At 37.6% G+C, this 6859-nt stretch overlaps 1 pseudogene; it reads right to left on the bottom strand.

Annotated features, from left to right (window-relative positions):
- Nucleotides 1–1568: 1568 nt before the first annotated feature.
- Nucleotides 1569–2315, bottom strand: LOC111539590 (annotated as a pseudogene).
- Between the last annotated feature and the right edge of the window lie 4544 nt (nt 2316–6859).

Raw genomic sequence — 6859 nt, 5'->3', positions numbered from 1 at the left:
ATTAAATGAATTAATAAAATAGAGGATGGTAAGGTGAATCTAACTGGATGGAAGAGGAAACATGAAGAAACAAAACGGGAATTTCTAGAAAAGGGCAATAGTACATCCTGGGAAATTTGAGTCACTTGCTCATAATTCTGTTGATGAAGCTATATGACTGATATGTATATTCTATTCAGTTCCATCAAACAAGGTATATGGTATAGGGTTAGGCATGTAACAGGACATTCATTATTAATTATGGAAAATCCTTGTATCCAATTGAAGTAATTAATGAGTGGCAAACTATGACCCCTGGGCCGAATATGGCAACAATATGAATGCTATTAAGGTTAATTGGAACACAGCCATGACCATTATTATACGTTTTGTCTATGGCTGTGTTCATTCTACAACCACAAGGTTTGGTAGTTGAAACAGAGATAATAACATGGCCTGAAAAGCTGAAAATACTTACTGTCACTTTACAGAAAAAGTTTGCTGCTCCACTGGTAAAGATTCTGGACAGCATAAACCAGGTATTTTGGATTCTGTGTTTTTATCCATATCATAAAAAATCACTCTTATTCCAATGTTTAAATCAATCTAAAGTCCATTAAAGCCAGGAGAAAAAAAACAAAATAAAAACATATCTCATCTACCTTTGCATACAACGACATCTCAAAATCAAGTTGATACAACCTCTTAGAGCATATATTCTAGATGTTATGTATATATTACTTTTCTTACACCTTGTATACCAAAATTTTTATTTTAGTTAACATATTACAATTTCTTTTCTTTTTTTTCTTTTTCTTTTTTTTTTTGCAGAGACAAGTGGACATTTATTTGTATGCCTTTTTTCCTATGTGTATTTCAAGTCTTTTTCAAAACAAGGCCCTAGGACTCTCCAGATTCAATTAAGTCCTTGGGCTTGGTCAACTGCTGCAGGAGTCTTAGAGAGTCTTGTACAAATGCTAGAGTGACCCATTTACCAACATTAAACCCTAAGATAGATGCAACAAAGCAGGACTGCTTCCTCCACAGAATGTACTGATTTCAGACGATGCAGCACCCAATGTAGAAAACACTGGAATTTTTCCTTGGAACTGGACTGTGATGAGAGGCGCTTGCCATGAACATAAGCTACTGTCTTTTCTTTTCTTTGAGAGGGAGTTTCGCTTGTTGCCCAGGCTGGAGTGCAATGGCGTGATCTCGGCTCACCGCAACCTCCGCCTGGCAGTTCTCCTGCCTCAGCCTCCCAAGTAGCTGGGATTACAGGCATATGCCACCACCTCCAGCTAATTTTTGTATTTTTAGTGGAGATGGCATTTCTCCATGTTGGTCGGGCTGTTCTCGAACCCTCAACCTCAGGTGATCCGCCCGCCTCAGCCTCCCAAAGCGTTGGGATTATAGGCGTGAGCCATCATGCCCGGCCAGCTACTATCTTTTCTTTGACCCAGACTTTCCAGTTTTTGAAGATAAAGCGGGATATAATCTTCTCTGAAGATACTTGATAAAAATTTCCAAAAATTAAACACATGCTTCCACTTCATTGATAAAAATTTACCACAGTTTGACACCTGGGTCTAGTTCAGCTGACGGATGAGCTGATTGATGCCTTCACCCCGATAGCCAGGTGTGCCTATCTCCTTGAGGAAGCCCACTCTATTTTTGGTAACATGATGGGCCACTGAGAGGTGGAAAGGGCGCAAGAACCATGAGATCTCCTGGAAATGCTTCCCTGGGAAGGCAGTTTCATAAATGAGGTCTTCCAAGCAAATGATGCCAAACTTCCCTAGGTGCTCCTCAATCGCTGTGTTGTCTGTCAGAGGGATGGTCTTATTTTTGACCTTGGCTTGTCCACGTTTCAAAATGAGTTCTCGGACAGACTTCAGATTTGGAAATCCCCAAGTCACATAAGGTTCCACTATACACAGCATTTTTAGGTTCTGGGGGGTGACTTTTACAAAGACACCACTAGAAATTTTCTTTAAGCGAAGTCTTGCAATGGTTCTCTGCACCAGTAAACTCACACCATCAATCCTTTCAATGCGTACAACAAAGGCCAAGGAATGTTTATCTGGCAATTTCAAGGCATTAGGTTTCACTTCTAGTCATCTGAGATGCACCTTGTCACGTTTCTGCCACCAGGAATCATGTAGGAATGATTCCAGTCGCTTAAACCTGAGCCCTTTTCCTTTCCTCTGCTCCTTCTTTGCCAAAAGTGCCTGCTTTGCCTGGGTGACTTTGAGGGCTTGATAAGCCTTCCTCTTTTTCAGCAGATTTTCTGGAACCAAAGGGATTTTTCTTTGCTCTTGCTCCATCATCTTTCTAGTGGTCAACATATTACAATTTCTTATACAATTTCTTATAACATTGAAATTGTTTCATATTACAATTTATATTACAATTTCTTATAACCCACTAATAAAGGAGATATTTATTATTTAAATATAGCAATGAAACTTTTTATTTTCTCATTTGTTTAACTCTGTCTCTTCCTCATTGAGTATAGGAAATTATAGCATGGAGGAAAAAGGAATACATATTCATTGAATGCCTATTATGAACTGGGCACTGTAGTAGCTAATTTATAAACACAATCTAACTTATAATCATTCAAGGAAATTTCTGTCTCTGAGTATTTAAGAGAGGTTAAGATGTAAGAATTTAACCAGAACTGTGAGAGACAAAGCCTACATTTTATCCACTAAATCTGTTAATATGTTTTATATTAAGTGACTTAATTGAAGATATGCCATGAAAGGATTCCTACAGATTCCTGTTTTTATTTACTAGGATATCAAAGATTGGGGTCCGTCTATAATACATGATCAAGATTAGCACTAAATACAATGGATATGCAACCTGATAAAAGCAATTTGAAACATTATAGGAAGGCCCTGTGATCCAAAAGTAAGTCAACTACCCTTTTGTTTATTCAATCATAAATATAGTTACTGAGCACTTATTCTGAGCCAGACACTATGCTATATGCTGAGAATCAAATGATGAACTTAATAGACATCATCCCTGCCCTCACAGAATTTTTGTGTTAAAGGTCTGAGAGTCCCTATAAAGGTCTGTGAGTGTCTTTTATAGTTGTGTCATTTTATAAGTTGTAAAGTCCTTTCAAAAGGCTTTATTTAATGCTTATCTCATCTGTGTAAAGTAGGCCAGGTTACTTCAACCATCTAATAATATATTGAGCCTCACATGTAACAGATTTACGTAGCCTATTCACAGCTTGTGTGTGAAAGTATTGGGATAAAAACCTAAGTCTATGACTCCAAAGGGAATTCTTCTTTCACTGTAACACCACAAATTCTTTTGTAAATGAAAATAATTCTACAGTCCCCAAGAAACAATGTATTAGATATTACTTAAAGTTGTTTTCATTGGTAAATTTTGGCACCCAAGTGAACCTCTGTTTTAATTCAAATCTAAATAACAGAATGCTAGGACTAGAAAGGATCCTATAGATTATTTTATTTCGGTTTAAATTATTCATTTTACAAATGAAGAAACTGAGATCCAGGGAAATTATGTGAATTACAACCAGTCAGTGAAAGAACCATTGAGCCTCCTGATTGTGTTCAGCCCCCTTTTCAGTGTCCTGTGAGGACTTTTCATAGCATTAGTATTCCTGCTATTATGTCTTTGTCTTCCCTTTACTGTGTTTAATGGGGTTGTATGATCAGCTTTTATATTCTAATAATCCAGATCCATTTGCCTGGATGAAAAATTTTGTTCTCATCTTCTTTTATTCATCAAAATGCCAAAGAAAGCACATACTGAAGTATTATATATCCTAAAATGTTATTGCTCACATTTATGTTCTCTTGTTCCAAGAGGGAAAAAACACTATTAAATTATAACAAATCTGTTTGTAATGTATTCTGCAGCTTTACGATGGCCTGTAATGTGAGCTTGATGATAGGCATCTCCGAATAAACTCACATCATTTCCTCTGCTTTCTGTGTGTTTGGACAGTTGGTCAGTGCCTTCACTCATCTGTAAATACTATGTGGCCTGTGTTATAGATTTGTTTCAAAATCTACAAGGACGCAAATCAATAACATTGCCCACCATTTTTTAATGTGAGCTTTAAAAAGTACTGAAGTATGTTGTATGGATTTGCTTTATTAGTACCATAATTTGGTATATGTGTATTCTACATTTATATACACATAAGTTGTCATTCCCCTTTTCTCATATTCTCAAATATTTCAAAAATATTACCACTTTCATTCATTTTTATACTAAACAAAATCTTTATAGTTTTGTTATTGTAGAAAAATCTTAACCCTAATTTCACTGTGTTGACAAAAATAAATAGCTGGAGATATCTTCAAGGAATATATTCAGAATCAGATGTTATGGATTCAAATCCCAGCTTCATTAGTTACAATTAATTCACTTTCAGTAAATAAACTATCCTTTCTTTGCCTTAGTTCCATCATCTAAAATAATAGGGCCAATAATAATCACAGCTTCTTAGAATAGTTGTGAAGATTAAATGAGATGACCCATTACTATTCTTGGCTCTAACCCTAATACACAGCAAGTATTCAGTATGCATTAACTATAATAATGATAGTGATGTCAGTGATTATGCTGATGGTGAGGATTATAATTGTATTGCTCTGTTTCCAAATGTCCAAGTCAAAGACAAAATACCCAGAATAGGTTTCATAGTGCCTATTGAATGTCCAGCAAGGAACGTAGGTAGATTTTCAATGACTACCAAAGGTCGTCTATTATGAATCCATCGTGTTAGTCAAGACTAACATTACCAGTTGAGGACCTGAAGAAGCAAAACTTAATACAGTATATTTGGGAAAGTTACCATAGGTGTGGATTTGTTAGTATAGAATGTTAGCCATGTACAAAATTATACAGCTCCATCCCTGTTTTGACAGGCAAGCCAAGTGGGAGTATACCAAAGAGAACTCCTGAATCATGGGAGGAAGAATATTGAATGGAGTCCAGGGAGAAAGGTGTAAAATATGTACTTTACAAAGCAAGTAAGATATGGGCACTGGAGGTGACTATGAAACAGAGCAGCAGTTAAATAATCACAGGAGATTAGAGTGAAAAACAGAAAATAGGAAAAGGAATATAGAGTGATCTGGCTCAGTACTGGAAGCACTGCACTTGAGGGAGTACCCTGCTTGCATTTTAAAGGGTCCAAAGTAGGAATAACATAAGATGGACAGGGTAGGAATTGTTGGCTGAGGTCTGTAGAAATTAACTGTTTACCTACAAGTGTAGAACTAGTTAGTTGTTCATCTGGCTTTAAAATTCATATCAGCTCACTTGCAATCTGAAGTTTGTTCACTAATTCACACAGAAATGCTGAACCAAAGTAAGTTACTAAAGAACAGAAAGTACTTTCATAAAGATAGATTATTTTATTAACATTACTCCCATAGGTCTGAAGATTTTACACTCTTTCAACAAATTATACCAATTTAATTTAAAAACAATCATGACAAAGGAATTTCAACACTTAATTTTAGGAGATATTAAATGTATTGGTTGTTAGTCTTTAGAAGTATTAACATAGTTTGGATGTTTATGTCTGCCCAAATCTCATGTTGAAATGTGATCCCAGTGTTGGAGGTGAGTCTTGTTGGGAGGTGTTTGGATCATAGGGGCGGATCCCTCATGAATGGCTTGGGCCATCGCCTTGGTGATAAGTGGACTCTCACTCTGACTTCATATGAGATCTGGTCATTTAAAAGTGTGTGGCACCTTACCCCACACACACTCTCTCTCTCTCTTGCTTCTACTCCTGTCGTGTGAAATGACTGCTCTCGCTTCACCTGTCCTGATTAAATGCTTCTTGAGGCCTCCCCAGAAGCAAATGTTGGCACTATGTCACCCGGACAGCCTGTAGAACTCTGAACCAATTACAAATATTTTCTTATAAATTGCTCAGTCTCAAGTATTTCTTTAGAGCAATGCAAGAACTGCCTAACCCAGAAAATCAGTACCAAGGAGTAGGGTATTGCTATAAAGATGCCTGAAAATGTGGAAGCAACTTTGGAACTAGATAACAGGCAGAGAGGTTAGAAAAGTTTGAAGGACTCAGAAGAAGACAGGAAGATGAGGGAAAATTTGGAACTCATTAGAGACCAGTTAAATGGTTGTAAGCAAAATGCTGATAGTAATGTGGACAAGGAATTGCAGGCCAAGGAGGTTTCAGATGGAAATGAGGAATTTATTGGGAAATGGAGCAGAGGTCACACGTGTTATGCCTTAGCAAAAAACTTGGCTGCATTCTGTTTATGCCCTAGAAATCTGTGGAAGTCTGAACTTCAAAATGATGATTTTGGGTATCTACTGGAATAAATTTCTAAGCAGCAAAGCATTCAAGATGTGACCAGGCTGCTTCTAACAGCCTACATTCAGATGCAGGAGGAAATAAAGGACTTAATGTTGGAACTTGTGTTTAAAAAGGAAGCAGAGCTTAAAAGTTTGGAAAATTTGCAGTCTGGCCATATGCCAGAGAAAGAAAAAGCTTTTTGCAGGGAAGAGTTCAAGGAGTTTTGCTAGAAAAATTTGCCTAACTAAAAGGGTGCCAAGTGCTGACAGCTAAGACATTGGGAAAAAGGCCTTGAAGGCATTTCAGAGATCTCCCAGGAAACCTCTTCCATCACAGGCGCAGAGGTCTAGGAGGGAAGAATGGCTTTGTGGGCCAGGTACGGTGCCTTGGCCTCCATGCTCTGCACAGCTTCAGGACACTGCTCCTTGATTCCTGTCCACTCTTGCTCCAGCCTTGGCTCAAAGGAACCCTGATATAACTCAGGCTGCAGCTGCACTGAGTGTAAGCTGAAGCCTTGGTGACATCCGCATGGTGTTAAGCCTGTGA

The sequence above is a fragment of the Piliocolobus tephrosceles genome, chromosome 18, assembly GCF_002776525.5.
Source record: "Piliocolobus tephrosceles isolate RC106 chromosome 18, ASM277652v3, whole genome shotgun sequence".
In the NCBI taxonomy this organism is placed as follows: Eukaryota; Metazoa; Chordata; class Mammalia; order Primates; family Cercopithecidae; genus Piliocolobus; species Piliocolobus tephrosceles.
This window is presented reverse-complemented; position numbering and strand designations above follow the sequence as displayed.